Consider the following 25365-nt stretch of genomic DNA (forward strand, 5'->3'; position numbering starts at 1 on the left):
ACATAACTGAATTCAAATCAACCATGAAAATAGGACTAAAAAATCAAAACAGAGTCAACATGCCTTAAGTTTTGTCATGGGTCATATTTTGTTCTCCTGATTTGTACTGTGTCAAACACAAATATATGAGGAAGGGCTGTCAGACATTGCCTGTTAGTCTTCTTTTCATTTTTCTTTTCTTCTGGTGTTTGTGCCTGACTTTGTGCTTCACACAACATTACTGTTTTCATATTATCACTCAAAAAGCAAGTCAAATGCGTTTCCTCCACCTCTGGTCATGCTTGACTGGGAATTCACCTTGTATATTCCTTTATATTTCATTCCATAGGGCCTCAATCATAAATTTAACACAGTGTATAACTATAAAAGACATAACCTCAAGGTTATTTACTGGGAGCCTCCAACTAGTATCATCCCAACCCATAATGCACAGAAAGAATATGAACCTTGTCACAGTAGATGACACCAAAGCTCAATAAATCCTGCTGCTGCCACTGCACAACAAGATAAATGGGGACTACCTCCATCAGAGCAACCTGCATCGCCCCTCTCACCCCACCCTGCCAGTCCACCAACAGATGCTATGTCAAGGTTATGCAGAGCATTGCAATTTGTGAGGGATCAACGCTCTTTCTTTTCAATCATCGGAGCCCCACATACCTGGTGGTGAACATGTCCTAAACAAAGAGGAGGGCGTTCAATGAATTACATCTGAGCAACAGCTGAGCGCACTGATTGGCTGCCCTACAGCAATCATATGGGGGAAAAAAACATTCATTTATTAGGTTTTCAGTTTAATTAATAACATGTCAGAGCTTAAAAGCAGACAGTCTTAGAAATACTATGAAATGATTTTTGACCAAACTTCACTGGTCATTTAATCTCTGACTTTCCATCATTTCATTTTATGTGAACAACTGTAAATATTAGGAAAACCAGGGGGTGGCAATAAATCAGGACCCTTTCTTTCATTCATTTGTTTTTCATTCTTTCATCACACACAATATCACAGAGCCAGATTGGAATTTCTCTTACACAAACACAGCTGCATTGGGAGAAGAAATAATCATATTGGCTGGCTGAATTTCAGCATATAGAGCCAACAAACCCTAAATCCCACAAAAAGCTAAATGTCAGTTGATGGAAAAGGAGCATTAATGTAACTTTGGATAGTGTCAAAAAAGGTAGGTTTGGGAAAAATGAGGACATGAGATCATGAAATCTTGTCAACCATCAAATGTTGCTGTATTTTTTTTCAGTAATGGCTCGTTACACTCCAAACAGACCTTTTCTCACAGTTTGTCACAGTTATGAAAGCACAGGTGCATAAGTGATGACTGCATTCCACGTAAGGGAGATCCAGAACTGGAGCCTGCTGGTTCTTTTAATTGTTTATGGAACAGCTATATCATTAATTCCACATGAACCTTCCTGCTTTGACAAGTTAAAAAAGGGCCTATTCACCATAAAGGGGAAAAAATGGGGAACATTTACACCACTCATGAAAATTCTGCTCATCAGTAGCAATGTTAAAATGGACAGAAAAGTCCTGATATTAAATTAATAGCAACCTTACTTCAAATAAAAGCATTAAATGATTCAAATTCTTCATCATCACCAAGAGTTTTCTGTGTCCCTCTGCAACTCAGTTGAAGCTCACATAATGTGTGGCCTGTCCGGATTAACCATGTTGACTACTCAAGCACCGTGGACCGGCTTCTATTCAGAAAAACATATCAGGCCAAGAACATAAGAAGCAAGAAGAAACATGAGAAACAAGAAAAGACATGGATGCCTACCGAGCCTGTATAGTGACATTGACAGAAAAAAAATAACTACTGGCCAGGCGTTATTAATACGGAGCCACAAGATGTTATTTCTGTTACCACGAGTTATTAAGTCGCGACCACGGATTACTAATGTGAGAGAATGAGTTAAAACATGTGGTCACACGTTAGTTAAGTGCATATTTATGGGCAATTATTATTTAATTTGATTCTAATTTATTGCAGAGATGAATTATAGATTTGTAACTGAGCTTACTGGGTTCACCAAACTGAATAGTTTTACTACAAAACAACAAACTCAATCTAACAAACTTAGATGGGACACCAGGTTCACCATTCAACAGTAGCTCCACAGTGATATTTTGTTTCCCAAAACTATAAATCCCATAGAAAACTCTGCCTACACTATGGAAACCCTGAGAGGTTACATGCATCCTACTCAAAAACCCAAAACATTATATACTGAGATATTCCATTACATGATTTATCCCAAAAGGAAACTTCAGTAAGAGAAACTTCATTCAGGTGCCGAAAGCACGCAGTTTGAAGCAAAGACAATAGGCAATGCAGACAATGTGCATGGCCTAACTATTAGCCTAGCCTAATCAGTTTATTAGCCTAGCCAATGAGTTATGGCCACAAGTTTATAATCTTGCATTAGTAATACGTGGCTATGACTTAATCTTTTTTTCTATCAATGTCACCAAACAGGCTCAGTATTTGGGGAGGAAGTTTGCAGGACATTTGTATACTTTTACAATGTAGGTTCATTTCCCACCCACACCCACGCATGGGCAAAGAACATCCAATAGTGTGTACAGAGAAAGTGTGAGTTTCCTTTAAAACGCTGCCATATAAACAAAATTCTCCAATCACCCTAACCCATATAAGGCCATATCACTTAGTTATATTTATTAATGCAATTTATTATATTATATTAAGCTGTGCAGAGTATTTCAGTCTTAGTGGCCTCATTTTATTCTGTGGAAATTTTCTTAGCATTTTGTGTCACATAAGTTGACAACTGCTTTGCAACACCTGCAAATATATTCTAGTTAGTGAAAAAGACGACTTCTTTGGAAAGAAAAATGGGGGGAAAAAGCAAAAAATCTGAGCAAAGCTTCATTAAAAGGGTTTTAAGGGGACAGCTTATACAAATTATATAATTTTCACAATTTTAATTTTGGCTTCAGTAATCTCTATGACAACTTTTAAAAGTTATATGAACACCATAACTAGTGAGCTCAATAGTCAAAATGGTCAATGTCCACAGAAATCTGGAGCCACTGAGAAATTGGGCTATATTTAGCTAACTCTTGCTAGCTAATGCTCGCTAGCTAACTCTTCTTTTCTAAAGTCTATTAAGTAAAAATAAGAAAGCAAGTAAAAAAAACAATAGTCATTAAAAGATATATATATTTTTGAATGGCAATAGATGACATGTTTGTACAAAGGTTACGTTCTATGGCAAAAATGTTCCTGACCTTTTAAACAAAACCTTAAATTTTTTCATTTATTTGACAAATGTACCATTAGAGCATCTATTCGCTAATCATGCTAGCAGGGTTAAGACTTCAGTTTTGCAGAAGGGCAGCTTCGTTGCAGATACATGCAAGAGGTTTTTATTTATTTTTTTATTATTATTCAAATTTTTTACAACAAATTAAGGTAAAGTAGATTTTGGAACAATAGTAAACATGCATAAATCAAAGTCAGCGCTTTGTGGGAGCTGGTTTTCTTACTTGTCGGTTGTCGGGCCTTAAATAGCAGAAAAACAATGACTGGAGGGTTGAAGTTAAATTTGACCCATTATTGATGCCACATGGATGTTATTAAGCAAATTAAACTGACCTTTTCTGCTCTGCAGATACTTTAAGCTCTGAATGGTAAAGTTAAAGCAAGAGGGCTGGAGGACCTGAATAAATAAATGACATAAATTATTGCATATGATTCTGTTTCACTTTTCCCAACAATTTTAGTGCTGGATGTTGGCAAATAAATAAACAAACAAACAAACAAATAAAAGCACAACAAACCTTTAACCACAATCTTCAGTGGAGGAAAGTTATTCGCCACTGGCTCCATTAATGCCCTGTCAGAGCCACCTCAGCCCAACTGAGAAACCATGATGGACTCAGAAAAGAACAAATTAACAAACAAAAGAAATACAGCATCATGACAGCAAAACAAATCAGCCACAAGTTCAGCTTTGTTAGTAAAGCTTTCAGTTGTTAAATAGGCCCAAAAGTTTGTGGTTAGCTGGAGTCTGGCCAAAGCATTAGACAAATAAACTGAATATTTGTCTTTTTACTGAAGTGATAGAACTGAAATCTAATCAGTATTCATGCTCAAAGTCAGTTATTTTCAGCAGAACTCAGCTAAACTGAACTGAGTCAGACCTTCACATCTGCTGCCATCCTGGATTCTGACATTAATATGATGTGGAAGTGATGCTGCTGTGGAAAAGTCAATCTTTTCTTCTATTGCTAATGTAAATTAGTTCCAGTTTTACAGAAAATGTCAACAATGCTGTTGATGTCATTATTCTGCACATAACAACTCCCTCTTCCATATTTGTCCCTCAACTAGCTTGTTAATATGGACCTGCTTGTAAATTGGCAATGAGTTTATAATGTTTCTGCAATATAATTTTCTCCCAGAGCATGTTATGCCACGTAAATTGTTCATGTTGATGCACACACTGTGCCTCTGGAGTGTTTCATCTGCAGCTGAAACTGTTTTGCATCCCTGTTAGATTATTTTCCATCTCTGTACTCCGGTCCACAAAAGATAGAAATGTATTTGGGTCTCATTGTAAAGGATAAAAGTTTTTCACAAAATATTCAGTTTTAATCTAAAACATCAGTAAGATTTTTGTACAATGTACACTGTGGTCTACAAATGTCTCTGCTCCTCTTGATACACCGTATCCTAATGCAGTTATAAGTACATTTTTAAGGGGAAAACACATTTGATGTTATTTAAGCTGTTTTTAAGATTCTCAACTGCAACACTGATCTTCATTTACCATTCCAAAAAACGGACGTCGTCATGTTTGCTGCTCTGCTGTGCAGCTCTGCAATCAAGCTCATCTGCTCCACCTGCCCTGATTGCTCACACTCCTCACCTGCTCCCCGCCCTACTTAAACACTCTCCAGTCTCTGCTTCCCTGCCAGATGGTCAACTTACTGACCTTGTTCAGATCCAGAGTTGTTCTTGTTGTTTTCAGACCCCTGGTATTCTAATCTGCCTGTTTCCTGGATTTCTCTTTCCTAACCCATGTTGGATGTTTTCTGCCAAGTGTCAACCTGGATATCAAACCCTGTCTGGACTTTTTGTGATCTCCGCTCTCTGGTTGAGTCGTCTGCTTCACTCCCCTGTGTATGACCCTTGCCTGCTCATGACCATGTCTTTTTGGATATTAAACTTATTTTATTGATTCTGAAATTTTGCAACGCGCCTGCTGTACTCATCCTCTTTTCCAAGACCACATCCCCTTTTTCTGCAATAAATCTTATCCTGTAAAACCTAAGATTTGTGTGATTGGCTGAAATTCTGGGTCTTCAGGAGCTAATCAGTAGAAGAAGAAGTAGACATGACTTTATAAAAAAAACAGCCAAACCCAAAATGCCTAAAAAAATGTATTCTGTTTCAATGTCCAGAGGCAGCAATGCTCAGGGTTACCGGCATACACCTTAGACCGGTGTATGCCGGTCTACGGGAACTTTAGTGTACTTCCTGCTTGATTTCTGAAACTAATAAATATCTTTATCAAATGTTTACTTGTTAGTTACACACCTTATCTGATAAAGCAGGGTGTCCATTTTGTGATTTATTATCTATCTATCTATCTATCTATCTATCTATCTATCTATCTATCTATCTATCTATCTATCTATCTATCTATCTATCTATCTATCTATCTATCTATCTATCTATCTATCTATCTATCTATCTATCTATCTATCTATCTTTGAAAGAGAGAGATCTGTACACTTGAGACTGATGAAATTGCAGGTTGTAAGAAGAGAAAGATATTGTAGCTTTAGTCTAGCTGTATCTCATTTTATCTCCAACAATCCCAAAAACAGTGCCTTTAGAAAAACAAAAACAGCCTGGAGACCTAAAGAAGTACATCTCATTCAGCTTTTTTCTCTTAAGTGTTTTTCTGTTGTGTATGCTTCTCTTTATTCAGACGTTCACCGGGCTCCCTATAAACACTTGCAGTGATGAACAGGTGAAAATACTTTCTATTTAATCATCCAAAAAAAAAACCATCCCAAAAGCTTTTCCATTTCAACCAAATAGTCTTACTGAGGCTTAGATCTCTTTCCACTGAAGATTAAAATAGTCTTTGTGTGGTTGCAGCAGTGGGCATAAGTCCAACTGAGCAATGAGAAGAAAAAGGAGTGTGATTCATTCAAAATAAATACAAAAAAATCATAACAGACTCCTAGGATAGCACTCAGCCTGCAAACAGCAAAAATAAATAAGCATGGTGTGTAAGGGAGATAGCCTTTGTTTTTTTGTTGGGGTGCTGAGGATGTGGTGGTATATTTTTTAATCAATAGGACATTTCATCTGTGCTGTAGCATTGGTCCAAAAAAGAAGCTATTGCTTCTTCACATTCTTAAAAACCCACACGACAGAGGTGTATAAAAGAAAAAAATAAGAGTGGGGTGAAACAACAAAGTGAATTTAGAAACAGCCTCTGGTGAGACAAAAGGAAAGACCTAACTTAACTCCCCCCCCCAGGACCTGCACTCGCCAGCAAATCGACAGCAAGAAGCCATCTTATTTCACCCTCCTGTAAGGTGGTGAACACAGCATTTCCCTGAAGCCTTATCTGCAGCAACATGGTAATGCACAGCGCTCCACTTCAATATCTGCAAACATATAACCAGAGAAATATGACAGCCCTTGTAGACCTGACTGAATTTCAGCTATTATCACCCAAACCACCAATAATGTGTTTAAAGTTCTGCCCCAGCTTTTTTCTTTCATGTTTCATCCAATGAATATGTTATCAAAGGACTGATAAATGAGTTCAATTTTCATACAAATCATGCAAAGGCACAAATATGTTCAAGATACTTACTGGAGGCCTGGTCACCTCCTCACCTCACAAATAGGAGCTGACAACAGAAAGGCTTGTTCATTTATCAGCTGAGGGAAAGTAAAAAAAACCAGATCGCTTTGCATACAGATTGTGAAGTCGGTAAAGTTGCCTACCAAAGAGGCACATCTGTGATAATCTAACTCAAAACTTAGCGGTGCAGTCAATGAGTTTCAAGCTTGGTTTATTTTTACATCAAAGATGGCAGATGTAGAAACTTTCAGCTCTTAACACATTTTAAATTCCTTCTATCTTTGAAAAATAATCCTCTCTCAGGCATGGACTGTGATTTCAGAACAGAGAGGGAAAAGATCTGCTCTGTTTCACTTTTTGAGAATTTGCCACCGTACTAGACGCGTTCTGTTATGGGAGCTGTATCACATTTTCCTGATGGGTGTAATGTAATATCAGTGAGCATCTCCCCAAGTTTGTTTCAGCCATTTATTTATCTTGGGGAATGTCAGTTCGGCACAGTATCCCCTGCCAGCGCCCATTTACTCACTTCCTCTGTTTCCCAACACAGCTAACAGTCTGCTTTTTGCTGCTCACTGAGCAGCCCTGATGGAGCTCTTATGAGAGCGCTGCTTGTTGAAGAAGTGGGAGGCATTAATAATTTATTTCCTCCTGACCCTGTCACTCCCAGAACCAGCTTCAAGTCTGATCTCTAACCTGTGCAGATGGTTGTCCTATGCATGAGCTTCATTTTGCAAAAAACATTTTTTTTTTAAACTGACTCCCCCTAAGCATTATCCTTTGTGTACAAACCTTAGGCTACATTCTTTTACAGTTTTATTATACAAGTGCAGGATGTAACAAAATCAAAGGTCAGTGATATTATGTGATAATATGCCATTAAATGCTGCATTGCTATTAGCATAATCACTTTATTAAAATAATTGTCATGTTTTTATTCTCTTAGAATGAACCATTTATATCTATTTGCCATGGGTTCAACATACAGTACATGGTTGCTACCATATTTGGGCCACCGTTTTTACTACGGCGTCTCTGAAGGGACAAACAACTCTGTATGAAGTAAGAACCCTTTGAGCTTTAAAACGGCAGTATTTGCTTTGATTGACAGATGCTAGAGCACCGATTAGGATAAGCCCTGTTCCCACCAACGGGTGCAGGTCGGGGCAGGGCGGGAAGCATTTTTTGTCTTTCTATATGTGACAACTGGAAAGGGAACCCTAAAATCTGACCGACCTGTCCTACTTTGTTGGGACCTTTCTGTTGGGTTATCACTCTAACCGATCCAAAAGAGTGGAGCCTGACACACTGCAATCTGTTGATTGGTAGAAAGAAAAAAGTCACATCTCGTGTGACCAGGCATAAAAACAAAGCAGGAATAGCTCCTTCTTTAGAGCAACATTTTTTCTTTTTGTTGAATAAATCTCAGTTTAAAATGGCTTTACGAAGCACTGCCAAGAAGAAATAACACAAACTGTTGATGACCGCCATTTTCCTCCTTTGTTTCTGGGTGGTGTTTTGGTTGTACTTTAAGGAAGGCACTGTGTTACAGTGGCTTCATGCTATTACGTAGCTGTGGCATCTGTCACTTTCCGGCTGATCCTATGCCTCTCAGGTAATGTTACGGAGGCTGTGGCAACACAACAAAACAACAGCTTACAAACCATATCTGCACCCTAACCGTCCCAACCTGCACCCGTTGGTAGATATTAGCGTACACCCTAAAACACCTTAAAGTAGTGCAGTCGCCGAGGCCACCAGATTCACTCGCAGATGAAAACATGTTTGTCAGGAAGAACTGATGGCCACCGTATATTCAAAACTGTGCTTGGCATTTGAAGTAATTTCTATGCTCATCTTTACTAGTAGATGTCAGTATTTCTTACACACTCTAGCTTTAAAGCAGTGGGTCTCAAACAAACTGGGGGTGGGGCCTCTTGGGGATGAGGCAGCTAGGCTAAATAAAACTTCATTTTTGCACTGATAGCAAATATTGACAAATATGTGAAAGAACCAATGGGCAAATGACAATGAAAAAAACTACAAAAAAAGACGAGGTATATCTTGCACTAGACCGGACCAGATACTGGTCAAGTAATGGTCAATGGTGGGTAATGAAAAGAGACCACGGTGTGCTGTATGTCTCAAAATATCAGCACCTGATAGTAAGAAACCAAACTAGTTACAACCCCACTTTGGAACTTCTCATCCTCAACACAAAGAAAAACCTGATATCTTTAGAAATAAATGATTTAACTGCTGTGAATAGCAGAGTTGTTTTACTAAAGCAGCATCTGTCTCATCAAATGCTCAACTCACCTGAAGTAGTTTGCAGTTTCCTGGTTTAAACTCCTCACACTACAGCAGAGCAATTGATCACTGCGTCTGCCACTGACATGGTTTTAACTATAATTAATGACGTAGCAGCCAATAAACTAAAGACTCTTGTGTGGCACATTTCTTCATACTTTTTTTTTGTAAGCATTGGGGTGCATGTAATAGTAGGATTGGGGGACTTGACATTATGTTTTTATGAATCGGGGGCTCTGCAGAGTTTAGGAACCACTACTTTAACATTTTTAGATCTCTGACAGCTGTACAAAACTACACTTTTTACCCTTTGAAATGAGTCATTATACTGACTCATTTCAAACTGATTATAATATAAAAGGATTTATCACGAACGACTGAAACTATATTCAAAATACCCATGATACGGCTGTGATAATGCTATTTTTCTCTGCATATTTATATATTATTTTTTAAACAGACACAGTGGAGAGTGTTACCTTTCAGAAAGCTATATGTACTCTGATTGGGCACTTGAACCAATCTGACTGGTATGAGTGCAGAGTGAGTCATCGGCTTATTTTTTTTTTTCAAATAATTTCCAACTAAATAATACAGATTTTAACCTTTATTTTAAGAATCTGGACCTAAGTGAACTTCTTGTGTAAAATAGATATAATTCTTCTTGACAAATTTATTTAATTATTTTTCAATTCTGCATTTTGTTCAGATTTTACAAGAACGACAGACTTTCAAATGCAAATGTGCCCTAGATAAATACATATTTATTGTTCCACCCACAGGCTGAAGAGATTACTTGTGGGCACTGTTGTTGTAACTGCTGGTGTAAGTACCAGGCATGCAAATAGTGCATCTGCATTAGGGTCTGTGCTGAATAGGTGATGATTTGTGATTTGTTCATCAATAACCTCAATTATTTCATGCATATTATAAGTCACTATGCCACAGAATATAGTCGACATATAATTAATGATATGCTATTGTAAATATATAACTAATTACCTTAATTTATATAATGTAACATTTATAAATTAAGTTTCAATGTGAGTCAATGGATGAGTTGAAGTTAAAATATGAGACTGGGTAGAATGTTGAGATGTGTAAATAATGGACATGTAAATAGTTATATTAATATTAATATTTACCCCACAGACAAGAGCCAAACAGACAAGTGAAGGCAAACAAAAGGTGAATAAAAACTTTCAGAAATGAAAATTTACTAAAAGCAACTAAAAGAGACAAACTGAAGAATGGGGGGGCATTGAGGTTAGCTCAGCTCAGCTCAACCTTGTCTTCATTTATATAGCAGCTTTTAAGCACAAGTGCCTTGCAAAGCAAAACAAATGTAGGTCCAAGACTGCAGGATATAATAATAATAGACCTAAACATTAAGTTGTGTTAAAGAATAAAGGTATCAAAACCAAATATTGACTATTAAATTAGTTAGAATTATAAAAACTCTATTTTTGTCTAATATTACTGTATTTACACTTATATTTGTGCATTACAAAAATCTCTACATCCACTTCCTTTTTCCCTGACAATAAGGAAACCAGAAGCACTCAGAGAGCGCAGACCTTTGTCAAATTTAACTAAAAAAATATATATAAATAAATAAATAATGTAATCTCTTGTTCCTTAATCCATTTCTGAGATTTCCTGAAAATTTTATCAACATCCATCTATAACATTTTAGGTTACGTTGCTACCAGACATAAAAACCAGAGCCACCAAAAACATATGCCTTGGCAGAGATTGGCTCAAGACTGATTCACAGTACTTTACCACGGTGGTTTCTAAATTCCACTACATTCCCAACCTATTTTCCTCTGGGACTCCCTTCATGCAAATACTAAAAAGCCATGGGCCCCCTGCCCCACTCCGTGCTAAAACCATACTTGGTTTTATGCTTTCAAAGGTGAGCTTCTCACCATAAATAATGTAGTGCTGTCCTTTAATAAAGCAAAAGTTAAATTACCATAGAGCCTTACTTTTTTTCTTAAAATAGTGACAATGTGTGGACATCAATCAGAAAGGCTCTTAATGTTTAAAGCCTCAGGGACCCTCTGTGCATTTTGAGGGACCCCATTAGGGGGTCCCGGACCCCAGATTGGGAACCACTGCTTTAAAGTATTGGTAAGTGATGTCCATATGGACGCAGTAGAACACAACCTGGCCTCAGTGGAGAAATGCATGTGCCAGAGGTAATTAGATTAGGCTGGATGTATTCCAACAATACCTAAACTCTCTGATTTAAAGAGCAATTTCCTCTTCCTGATTGGTACGATGGTTGGCAAACAAGGCTGTGGTACATTACCTTCACCAGCTGGATCAATATTGCAATTATACATTTATTTGTGTTAAAGGCTCTAAATTTTGGAGCCTTTATAAAATGGGATTCCATTAATGTATTATTACAGTGTTAACTTTGACAGCCTTACAAAAACATTCAATTTGATGTCATGAGGACTTAAATAGAAGATACAAATAAACTTTGATTAAGACAAAAGAGAATTTGTTTTATTTCTATGCACAGTGTCAGCTCATGAGCTGGTCCAGATTTTAAAGTTTAAAGAAGAGACTATAATAGGTTCATGTTGCAGCATTGCCTCATGGTGTAGACATGTTGTACTGAGGTGGATTTTAAAAAGACAATATAAAAAAAGCAGATGGCCCCAATCCATTATAAGACTTCTAGAATTACATTTTCCTCAGATGCAGTGGAGCCTTGGGAGACTCAATACACTGTGCTCCTGGAGATGGAAACAATTTACCCCTGGCTGGCTAATTCTCTTTGACTATATAGTCACTGACAGCACTTTTTTTGTAAGCCCAAAAAAATGATCCCACTCAGGGATTTTTTTGTGACATAACTCAGGAGAAGGCGCCCCTCCACAGCCATGCATACTTGAAACATCTGGCTGTTTAACCTCTGGTGCAGCTGAAGAGCGAGTTTTAACCTCCAGTCTGTCTCTTACGCTGACACAGTGCTGCAGTTTTTGTCCGTCAGCGGATTGAGGCAGCAAACAAAAGCTGTACACCTTTTGTTCAATGATTCAGTTACACACAGAAAACAGTGGAGAGGGAAAAATGACTTAAGGAACAGATGGCTCCCCTTGAGAATGACTGAAGGGTACAACTCAAATTAAATTAAAGTGAATTATATGATGTACTTTCTTTGATTGTGCTCTTCTCACAATCATCAAGGGAAAGTTAAGAATCAAACAAATTGATGTGGAATGAAAAGACATGTTGTTCATAGCTGTGTAGATACTTTTACTTACATTGTTTTGGGATTTGGTGGCTGGTATTCTTTTCAGAAGAGGAGGATACCAGGGGTGAGGAAAATATTGCAGAGAAAATGAAAAGATTAAGCAAATGCAATGCCTGGCTCTTCTTTATGCAGAGAGTTACAGCAAGGAAGGAGTCCACTGTGTCCTGTGCTGGGCCTTTATGGTTTGTCCCTGAAACCACTGGGGGCATTTAAATTTTTAAAATTATCCAGCATAAACTGGCTTATGTACCAAAACTTAACTGAAACTGGTGCTAGGGCAATTACGCCTGGGAAATCACACAAAACCCAGGCTGCTTGTTGGTGTTTCTTCATGGGAAACCGGTTAAAACATATTCCTGTTTCCATGCCTGCTTGCCTTGAGTGATGTATGCTTAAATTACAAAGGTCCTTTTAGTCAGATTTAAGCCAGAGATGTTGGAAGCAACTATTTTTTTGACCATGTGATTCTATAAATTTTTGATTTCTTGAACCATTGAAATGAAAAACTCGTCTCACTCACGTTTCAAATACTAGCTGCTAAACTGACTTCAAAACGGTGGGAAAGAATACAGATGGAACAGAGTGCCACTACAACGCTGTTTGGTAACGAGACTACTTCAATAAAAGAATCTGACACAAAACATGATAATAAAAGAAACATGTTTTTTTTTTCAATCCATTATTGGATTTCCTTCATAAGACTCCAACTTTCTATTATTTAAAAAAAATTCAGTCATGTTTTGTTGGAAATGACGTTGCCTGCGGTCAGTTAGCTTTTCTAAAGTGGTAACTACAGGCCTGCAAAACAGGCTGCACACTGCTGCTGTCCTTCATTTATCCTCCATATAGAGAAAACAGTTGTCTTTCATGGATTTTATAGAATCATTGTCATTATCTGATAAAAACATATCAGATTATGCTGTTTAAATGATCGCTTCAATAATCTGATAACTACAATGATCAGATTTTTTTTGAGTGATCAGATTATAATTGTGCATGTAAGTGCATGTACACAGGCTTACTGATACAGGAAATGACTCTCCAGAGGCTTGATTTGTTTCTAAACAGTCACTGATGCAGTCTCACATGTTATTGGTTAGCATGATGTCCTGTTTAGAGCTTCCATCTATTTTACTCTGTACCTGGCAATTCATAGATAAGTGTCATTGCATTTTATGACTCTCTCTCTCTCTCTCTGTATATATATATATATATATATATGTATATACACATATATATATATATATATATATATGTGTGTGTATATATATATATATGCTTTGCTTCCTGAGCCACAGCCAGTTGTTAACCTAATGCTAATGACGACGTGCTAACTACCTTAGATAGGCTCATTAGCATGCTTATAAATGCCATCCACTAAACAAAAATTACAGCTGAAGCTAATGGAAATTTGATTAGGTTTGCAGATTGCATTTCTCTCTGTCCATATCTTTCTCAAGATAACTCTGGAGCATCATGTTTCTGTGGTTGCTAGTCTGACCAACCCACTTGTTATAATTATTTTATTTTTTTCCTTCTCCCTCTTTATTCCCTATCAAGGCAGATGGTTGTCTTCCCCAAGTCTGGTTCTGCTTTAGGCTTCTTCCTGTTACTGTTTAAAGCCAAGTCATCTCCCTTTTCCAAGCTCTTACTCACAGGAAATTCTTGAGTTTATCTTCTCTATAATAGCTAAATAGTTTATCTAACTATATTAAGTATCCTATCATTAGATGTGTTTAGACTTATTATTACATGAAGTGAATATGTAATTAATTGAAGTGAATATGTAAAGTTTTAACCAGATGGTAGGAAAAAAAAGATCAACAAAGTGACCACACATGAGAACAAAGCTGCAAGACAAAAAGAAAAAATCTATCAGATTGTTTTACTACACTGAAAGCACAACATTATTTAGCCTGTTTTATTTAGTTCATTTGCACATTTTTATTTCAATTCATCCAGAGTCTGAACTGTATACAAAGCTGTCCTTTGAATAGTGATGTAATGATGTCCAGGTGTGTAGGGGGTCTGTGATAACCACATACCAAATGCAACAAGAATTACATCAATACTTTATGCATTTCCTAAAATATCTGTAAAAGTAGGGTAAATATTTGAACTACGACACATCAAAGTTTCTGGTTGTCAGCAAGTACAGAAACAGCTTAAACAGATTCTTTGATTGGAAACCAAGAACAGAAAACAGAAGAGGATCGTTTTTACTTTGTAAAAATTTATCTGAAGTTCAGCTCACAGGAAAAGCAGTGGATCCAGAGAGGCAGAGGGTCCGCAGGACCTCGGTCAGTCTGAGTGCTCACCTTTGATTATAGGTCAGATTTTTACAGATTGTTTGGAGTGACACACAACTGATTGTAGTTGGCTAGCTGTCACTGACGTGAGAAGGCCAACTGCTGCACACATCATAGATTGAGATGTACTGTCCAGTGTGGTGTATATTGACAATTAGGCATATAAGTATTAGATCTGATATCTGACAAAAGATGCCAAAGTCTACTGAACTTACTACTTTAATTATCTACTGTGTTCATGTACAGGTGTAACAGTTTGTTGTCTGGTGATGGCGTGGATTGAGGGGTCGTTTCCTTCTGTCTGTGATGTTTTTGTCTCCTTTCTTCTTTCCCTTTTGCATCTTTTTGCTATTTTCCATCTTTTTCTGTCCCCTCCAGTCAGGTCCAGCAAGATATAGATTCTGTGATTCAAAGTAAATGAATAAATAAATGAATCAGATTATCAAGAGGAGCCTTACCCATAGGCCTCCCCTTGGCAGAGCAAATTTGTTCAGCACGATACAGCAACCAGATTATCATTTTGCTGCTATGATGCTGGACAGGACAGGTTAAAAAAAAAAAAATTATCTACTGGCAGATTTTTGCTCATTGGCACCGTCTGGCAGCGGCTTATTTATCATCCATCTTGCATTCTTTCTCTTCTCTGAGCTCTTTCCAGATAGTATGATGTTGCCTCTTGTCTTATCTTTTGCTCTATAAATTTCTCTTTCTTTTTCTTGCTTCCTTCGATGATGTCCCTTCACATTTCTTTGTTGAATCATCCATGGTGCATTTCAAACAGCCAGTGCATTGATATCCAGTTGCAGGCATGTGATGTTGCCATAAAGCAAAACACAACTGTAACATGAAGCTCTGGGCTGGAAAAAGAAGTCACTGAATGCGGTTTCTCCACCTTGGGATGCTGCAAGGCAATGACAGCTCCAGGAATATGAATAATGAATGTTAACGTGCCATCAGAACAAGTCAGAAAGACAGAGCTGTAAGTTTGAAACTTATGTGGTGTTAATACCAAAAGTTCTCAGTACTATTAGCACCTAACAGAAGCATGAACAGCTTTAGTATTGTTATTTTCACAGCCTAAAATTAGCTGCTACCAAAAAAAAACTTAATTAGTCTCACTTGTAAAATTACTACATCTGCTAAGCTCATAGATGTGAAATGTTTTCATTGATCCATCTGTGTCACAGATTTACATTAACTCCACATTCATTTCTTTAGTACCTCTAAGCAGCAGTGACTTCATCGTACCCAGCCCCCTGCTGAAGCCTGCACATGCATGTTTTGTCTCATCTGTTTGAACCTCATGACATCGAAGGGTGGGTGGGGGTGAGTGCAATTTCCTGTCAACCTCGTGAAAGATGCATGACTCCAATTTAACATTCCTTTAAAGTTGGACATTCCAACTGCTTAATCCTGTCAAGCACAAGAAGCCACTGAACTAGACAAATATGTTGTTTGATCTCAAAATTCAATTATGTCTTATTTCCCAGTGTATGTTGAAGCAGCTCAAGCAGATCTAAAAAAAATGGAGTTAAATTTTATCTGTTTTAGCTTCAAAAACTATATTCAGTAACTGGATAAAAGATTTCATCCCCTTATGGGGGTGGTAGGTTTCTTTCATGTAGCCTGGTTCTTCATTTTTCATCTTCACTCTGCACATAAAGAACTATTCATTTCTAACTCAAAGAACAGATATAGAAAACCCTTTCAGATTTTTTTTTTAAAACACATTTTGAATTTAATTTTTTTTCATCTCTCATTTTGTTTTAAAATGAATTTTTAAATAATCTTCTAGAAGACCAAGACTCAAGTACATTTTCATTAACAGTCCTTGCATTTAAAGTGTGTAAATGGCCGAGCATCAAGCTGTGTTTTGAGCTGGGAATCTTTCCAAAACCAGCATAAATATAGAAATGAATGCAGTGGTGTGGGTGAAAGGGGGCGAGGGAATATGAGACACCATTTCCTGTATTTCTAACCAGCACTCTATTCACCAAGGACCCAAGCTTGTCAAAGTGACAGCCCTATTGACAACACAATAGTGACACATTGAACTGAGGCAAATAATAACAGAGGCTCAAACTGAAAAATAGGCTGCCACAGTTGTCCTCTGTCAGCGATGTCATTAAAATTCAGAGGGAATAACAGGATGAAAGACTTGTGAGCAATTACTTCTGAAGATTTTGCAACTGCAAAGGAAATGAAAGCATTAATCTGCTATAAATCTGCAGACTCGAATAGTTCAGTAAAATCATTATCTTTAAAATATAAAGTGCATTTTTTTTTAACTTAAGAGTGCATTCATACTCACATATAAGAATATCTAGACATGTCCGGTCTTTATAAATGTCCCAAAATCCATCCATACCAATCACTTTACCCTTTTATCTACCCAATGCATGTTATATACATTTATCCACCTCCTTCATCAAGGTCATATCTCAAAACTTGAATTCCAGCAGAATCTGGCCACAGGTTATTGGTCATCCCTCATTTCTTCCTTGATCCCACTGCTTTCCAAGGCTGATGCAATTCAAGCCATCCCCATCACCCTTTAGTAATTAATAACAGGCTTCTTTCAAGGGAATTCTTCTCCTTTGTTTTCTTTTGTTCCACATAACCAAGCAGCTGTGCCTGCACAAGTCCCCACAGTAATCGTTCCTTGGCCCCTTGTCAGTGCAAACCAGCAAGAAATACTCTTAAATTCAGTGTGAGATAACAAAGGGGAAGTTGTGTGTTTGTGCCAGTGGGCAGAGGGGGGTTGTTCTGTTGCTTTACTGGCCCACCCTGGACCTCAGATGAGGTAATTTTCTATCCAAATAATTGGTCTTTATAAGAAACAGAAGATTGCTAATATTCTTTTCCTCACAAAAATATTAAACTAATTATTCCTCGGGATAAAGCACTGGCTTATTTGGAAAACGCAAAAGGATATTGCTGCTTACAGGGATAAATGCTGTGTTATTGTTCACTTATCTCTTCTGCTCGTTAATCAGAAACAAGGTTTCAGTCGGTAAGGAAGTACTAATCGGAAATGTAGAGCTTGAAGAACCCCGGAAGGAAAAAGGGGAAGGCAGTAAAATTGCTGATATACTGGTAGCAAACTCGGGTTAATCACTAAAGGCCATCTGTTGATAAAGACAAGGTTGGAGTAAATGATTTAAAAGTCAATTTTTCAGATATCGTAGGAGGCAGACCTTGTCACAGTTATCTAAAGATGCAAATGGGTTAAACAGGACAGATTACGCCTTTACAGATTTATCCTAGTTGCTGCTTTGCAAAGCGTTGAATGCATGTAAATGGAGATTTAACAAAAACAAAAAGGAAAAGTCACAAACTGCCTGAAACACGTCCTTGTAGTCCAGGCATCATATTGATTGAAGTATTTTATTGTCCCACCAAGGCAGGAAATTTGTTATTGGTCTCACCAATGGCAATAAAAACATAGGAGTCATACTTAGAATACACACTACAATACAAATGTTAATCGTTGTGCAAACACACATCATCCTATTATTTGATACAAAGTTCATCAAAGTTCACCCAGTTTGTTGTTTAGTGACTTGACATTTGATAATGTGGCCACCGGCATTGGGTGGCAACCTCTCTGTCTTCGAAATCTGTTTTTAATCCCCCATCTGGAGCCTCGCTTCTTTGTGTTTTGTTTTGCCTTCGTCCTCGGGAGCAAACAAAGCAAAGTAATGCCATCCAAGTTGTATACATCGCTGTTGCAGGATATCAGGAACTCCTGAGTTTATGTAATAATTGATAATTTCACAATCCCATTGTTGGCATTCACTCCATAAATTAGGACTGGGCAGAATAATCTGAATATCGATATAATCGATGCCAAGACTAGTATCGGTATTGATCGATACCAGCATAATGAGATTGATATTTTTTGCAAAGTGCTTTGAAGGCACAAAGCCAAAGAAGGTAAATGAGAGCCAATCAATAGTTTTACCTTTGTTTAGACAATTTGCACAGTTGACTTAATTTTCTTAAACAATTGTTTTTGATAAAAAGGAATAACAGAATTATTTAATTATTTTGTTACATTGCTGATGTTATTTTTTATTGTTTACAAATCTTGAATCTAATTTATTTGGTTCGGCCATTTATAAATGATGTTTTATTTTACAATAATCTTTATACTGTGTTTGATTATGATAATAATAATGACAGATAATTAAAACTCATTAAATGGAATTTTAAGCCTGTCTAGCCTGATTTTAGCTCATTGGCCAGTCGTTGAAGCCCCTCGCTGAACCTTTTGAACCTTTTTTTATTTTCTTGTTTCACATCACAAGCCCCATGTGCACGTCTACATTAACAAGCACAACATTTCACATGCATGAATGTTGCCTGTCGCTTGGCTGGAGGAGGGCAGCAATTTTTGCCCCATTGTGCAAGTTCCATAGGACACAAATGAAGAAGTTGTGACGTCGCCTCCCGTGTGTCGAGCCCACAAGACTAAAGTTTTTATGACATTGTCATTTATGCTTAATAAATAATAAAAATAACCAGTGAGACTCGTCAAATAACATTACTTTTCATTCTTTATTTGTAGAGCAGAACCGTTACACTGTCCAATTTTTACTTTCAAATTGTTTTTCATCAAAGCCGTTATTCGTTTATTATTCATTATTCATCAAGTTATTTTATATATTACTCACGATATGGTGAGTATGTCCTGTCGTTAGCCCTGTATTGTATTTTGTATTGTTTCATGAGTTTAGCATTTCGTTACACCCCTAACAAATATTAATGAAAACTGTGATATTAATATTATTATTAATAATAATAATTGTAATAATAATAATAATACATTTTATTTGTGGGCGCCTTTCTAGACACTCAAGGTCTCCTTACAAGATAAAACACAAGCATAACAACAAATCAATAAATACACTCATAAATAAAAAGATGTATAGCGGCTAAATCTACACTTAAAGCCACTGAGGCGCTGTTTGCACGGGCACTGACGCGCTCGCCGTGTCACTATCTTGTCTTCCGGTGTGTGATTGACGAATGAAAACATATCCAAACTTCATCATTTTTCTTTGCTTTCTTTATTACTCATCCAAACAAGTTGTCATTTTATACAAGACACTTTTTGTCACCAAATAAACCTTTTTTCCTCAGTTCTAGAACTCTGTCTGCTTCCTGGGTCCACCATCTTGCCGTTGTGACAATTAAAAGTTTAGTCTCCCAGTAAGACCAGGAGAAACTCATCCATGCATCCATCTCCAGTAGGCTGGATTACTATACTGGTCTTTAACAGGTCTTCCTAAAAAGAGCAGAGTCAGGCCAGAGTCCAGACTATTTAGCTGTTGTGCTGCAAATAAGTGGAACAAACTGCCAGTGGAGATTAAACTTTCCCGGACCTTCAGGTGTAGTACGATGCAGATACCTGGCTTAAATCCGGCAGAGCAAAGTAAATAGATTTCATATCAACCCTGAGGGCTTATGTATGAAATAAACTTACAATAAACAAAAACGAAGGACATTTTTGCTTTCAGTTTGTTTTAGTCAGTTTTGTAAACACACAATACAGTTTCAGTTAGTTTAAATTTTTTTTTTTTTAAACTCGTTTTTATTTTAATTTCGGTTAACAGGAATGTTTTTGTTTATTCTAGTTTTGTTTTTTTGTTAACTATAATCACCTTGTCTCAAACCTACAGCTACTTCAGAACTCAGTGGCACAAGTTTTGATGAGGACCAGAGGGCGGGAACACATCACACCAGGTTTAAAATCGCTGCATTGGCTCCCCATGCGTTTTACGATTGATTCTGATGATTGGTTCTTTTAGTAGTTTATAAATGTCTTAATAGAATAGAATAGAATAGAATAGAAGTACTTTATTCATCCCAAGCTGGGAAATTTAGGTGTTGCAGCGGTACAGTCATTTAGCAGTTGTGCTTCTTAAGGTAGCAAAAAAAAAAAAAAAATGAAAAACAGTATAAAAATTTCAATATTTACAAGACTTATACAATTAGGTATTTAGCTATACACAGTAAGAGTGAGAATAGCCAGCGAATAATATAGTCCAGTGCAATGATTAGTAGTGAAGATGAGGAGTTTAACTGTGCAAGGTTGATCCAGTCAGTGCAAAGATTCACCAGTTACAACAGTCACTCATATCATGGTCTTGGGCCTTCTTATTTATCTGACTTGCTTTTAAATTATGAACGCTTGCGGACCCTGAGGTTAGATACAGGTAGCTACATATAGTGTAGATAGTTGTAAAGATTTTTTTTAAATAATTTTAACTTTTTCTCTGTTAAGTCTGGTTGCAGTGTCCGAAAGAGGAGCCCATATGTCAGTGTAGCCTGAATGAATTAGTTTTGGTAACTGGTGGCACATATGGTCTACATCTGGTGGGGATTTCATAGCTCAGACAACACTTATAGCTTCTGTAGTTACACTGCTGGCCTGATCAAAATAAACCCAGCTAACACTAACATCCCAGTTTAATTCTGGAAGCATTTACTGCACCTCTAATACACAACCTCCATAACAGCTGCAGGAAACTCACAAGTCAGACTTCTGTAGAAATATTGCTGTGTTGCAGATGTACTGATGCAATCATTTTTTTAGCAGTGTGTGGTCAATTCTGTGTTTACACTTTCACACCACAAGACAACAAATTATTCTGCTCAGCATCACAACACTGACTTCAACTCTCTTTAAATGGTTTAAAGTCAGACAAGTGAAATAATTAGTGTTGTTGATGTGTATAGAAATCTGTTCTATGCTATACTCAAAGTTAGGCTGAAAAGCCTAGACTTTGAGGAAAAAAAGGATATACTGTAATGGATTTTACAAATGGGGTTAACAGTGCATATTTTAAAACAATCTCTCACATCAGTGCTGTGTTCAGGGAAAGTTCAAGCCTTGACAACCACCTCACCCCTGCGTCCCGAGCCAGTAGATCTTTTTAAAGTGAGACATTTTGACTTGTCATAGCAAGAAAAGTACAGCCGATGTAAAGTTCATTAATTATGGTTCAGTTCCATGAAATGTCTTGGTAGTCCTTGTCAGTCAGCAAGCATGCACATTCATCTCTGCAAGAAAAATACAGTAGTGATAGCAATAATGAATTTGTTCCATACCAGGTCCCAGTAAGTCTTCCTGCTGAGCCAGAATCTGCAATCCTTGGAGCATTGTTACCATTATTACAGCTGTAAGTTTCCTACTGGGGCATGTTTCAAATTTTGTTGTTAAAAAGGGATGTATGAGCTTAGAATCTGCTCATCCATGTCTAAACCAACCACTTTTAATGGTTTTAATATCAGTTACCACTGTCTGAAAACCGCTGTTGGTTCAAACTGCCTGCTGGGACAAAAAAAAGACTAATTACTGTGTGAAATGAGTTTGATTGTTGGTAGGCATTACAAATTGAGGACTGAGACATAAGTGGTCTATTTAACCATTGAACCTACTTAGCATATAGATAGACTGAATGATATTGGCCATTGTTCAAGTCCACTAAAACCAGAGTGAACCCAAGCTGAAAGTAACTGTTCTCCACAGCAAATAAAACTAGAAACACTTTTCTTCTTAATACCATTCAAGTCTACAGAGAGTTCACATTTTATATTCAGAGGATCGGTCTGAGTGTTGGCACCCTACCATCACTACATTTACAAGACTTGACATAAAACTTTGCCCAGAAGTAAAACGATAACTCGACAACACAACAAAACAGATCTTATGAACTCCAATAGCAAGGCTGCCGATGATCGGTGTCAAGAGGCTGGAGGTTTAGTCAGCACTGAACGCACCACTGCACAAAAACAAATGTCAGCAGTTACACAATAACAGAGCAGCCTGCAGCTGACTTTTCCAATCAAATAACCAATGATATCATTGAAAAACTCCTGCTGGAGCACTTAAACATCATTAGAAAATTTGCATCAACAAGGAAAATGAAACAGTCAAATCTTCTTCTAATAGTACAGATGATTAGCAGCACTGGGAAATAATTAATACCAAAAAATAATCAAATGTGAAAGATTTAATCCAGATTACTAAAATGTTTTTTAGCAGTTAAATATTAGCCCTTTAGAAAAAGACTAAACGACAAAAAGTTCTGCTGCCTACAGCCCAATCTGGGTCAATATGGCAGAAAGGCAATAAACTTAACTTTCCTATTTTCATTAGTGTAGAATTAAATGAGTTTATTTTCAATTTGCAAGATTGAAAAATGTACTTGGACATCACAGTTTAGCCTCCTTGCCTTTCATCCATGCTGTACCAGCATGCTACAACAGTAGCACATCCTTATCCCGGGACAACGGATGGAAATTAGCATTTGCTATAATCCGATATGTTTACATTCATGCTGTATAAGCCTGTCTGTTCATTAACATGCACTGTCCTGCTCAAATAAATAAATAAATTAAATAAATAACAAATTAAACATTAACTGTGTTTATATCTAACTGTTAAATGTCTTTGAAACAGACATGAGAAATGTTTCCTTAACCTAAACTGGAGCACATAAAACTGAGAAGTGATGAAAAAGGGTGGCAGTAAAAGCTTCGTAACAAAGGCTGTGATAAAGCAAATAAAACTAAATACTTTGGCTATAGAAGTACAGATGACCAAAATGAGTCAAATATGAGTAAAACGTTTGCAATCGCTATTTCAATTCTGTGATATTGGCAAAAAAAATAATAACAGATTCTTCTTACAATTTTTAAAATTTCCTTCTTTTTTTTTCTTCTTCTTCTTTTTCATCATATTTCTTACGTGCAACTTCCAAATGTGTCTAAAAAAAAAAAAAAGCGCAGCGTTTTGGTGGATTACCGCCACCAACTGGTCAGGAGTTGGACCAGAATATCAGACTGAGTGGTTAATTGTGTGATGTATCAAAGGGGTTATACTGTGGCCATCATCTAAATGTGAAGCTTGAAAACTGTCAGAATCTAAATAAAAAAAAGTCTGAAAAATTGTTTTTGGTGGATTTGGTTCATCTCTGTAACAAAGCACCTGCATGCACAAAATCAGCTTCTCTACGTGAGATAATGCAAAATGATATAGCTTCGCTAGTAGCCTTGTTGTTATTGTGTAGATTACACAAATTAGTCTCCTTGCATTACCACATTAATTTTGGCATCTCTAATATTTATACAGATGCAGTTAGAAAAGCAGCTGCACAATAGTGACATGTCTGGTCTCTTTGCAGTTAGCTAGCTAGCAGTAGCAGGGAGATGAAGTTAATGAGTTAATAAAGACGAGAAATCATGACTCACGAGTCAATAGAATGACTCTTTAGTTTTGAGCAATTCATCCAGGGCTTGCATATCACAAATTTTATCACACCAAGTGTTTTTTGTTTTTTGGTTTTGTTTTTTGACTCTAGATGTTACTTTAACACGCACCCTAAAGTTTATTGAAGACATGGATTCCTGAATTTTTTACTTTCCATAAGAATGTTTTTTGCCTCTTACCTGACATATACATATAACTTTCTATGCATCTGATAGGTAGCTTTTAAATTAAAGCATGATGATGATTATTGCATTTGATGCAAATGGGCAATTCATGTTAATCTAAATTATATATGTGATGAATTCCCCCCCATCACCAAACCTAAGGGTAACATCTGACCTCCTCTCACAGAGCGCTGACTGCAGCTTAACTGGAAATACAGCTGAAACAGTTCAGGGGAAAATAAGCATGTGGAAATGTTGTGGGGGTAGTTGGAGTATGGCTGAGTGTATTTACTATCAACTCTGACAATACCAGTGCTCAGGAGACTCCTGCTGTCAGTGAGGTTGCTCTTTTTCAACTTCCACAACCTTTACATGATTTGTTAAAGACTCTGTGGGGTTTGGACAGCCTGACCTTGTCCTGGAGGTGGAGTTATGATGAAATATTTGGCAGCAAATCAAAACCTCCATCATGATGTGCTATTATCACTCTCACTGGTGTCAACCTATTTCTTTCCTACCTTCCCCCTGACCTTCATTTAACAATGCACCGTGCTGACGTAAAGATTTCTCTAACCTTGGATGATGGATGCCCCACCTGTCCTCTTTCACCCAGCTCAGACACACTGAGACAGACGTCTGTGTCTGGGGTAGAGACCTGTGCCACCAGGTGATAAGGATGCTCACCGCTACAGTCCATCCTTTTCTCCCCTGGAAAGTGACTGTGGGCTCTTCAATTATTCACACTGTTGAATAATGTCGTTCTCCATCTTTATCCAAGCTGATCCAGACCAGCGATCCTTATCTGAAGGTTGAGTAATGGCAGAGTCAATGGGAGCTGGCAGGATTTCAATAGACCATCTCTGCCATTGTTCTTGGACGTGTAAGCTGACTAACACTGCAATTTAGGCTGAGAGCTAAGATAAGTTGTTGATAACATGTTTTCATGTAATGGGCTTAACAGGAAATGTAAGGCAGGTACGCAACAGGAATTCATGCTTTTAAACATGCTCTCACTGGACAGCTCACATTGTGTTCTCTAAGAGATGATAAGTTATGTGATAAATTTGTATATGATATCAGCAGCCTGTAACTGTATTTTTTGGCTTGCTTTTGTTTTACAGCTCATTTACTGTTCGCCCTGCTGATCAGACC

The sequence above is a fragment of the Melanotaenia boesemani genome, chromosome 6, assembly GCF_017639745.1.
Source record: "Melanotaenia boesemani isolate fMelBoe1 chromosome 6, fMelBoe1.pri, whole genome shotgun sequence".
Lineage (NCBI taxonomy): Eukaryota > Metazoa > Chordata > Actinopteri > Atheriniformes > Melanotaeniidae > Melanotaenia > Melanotaenia boesemani.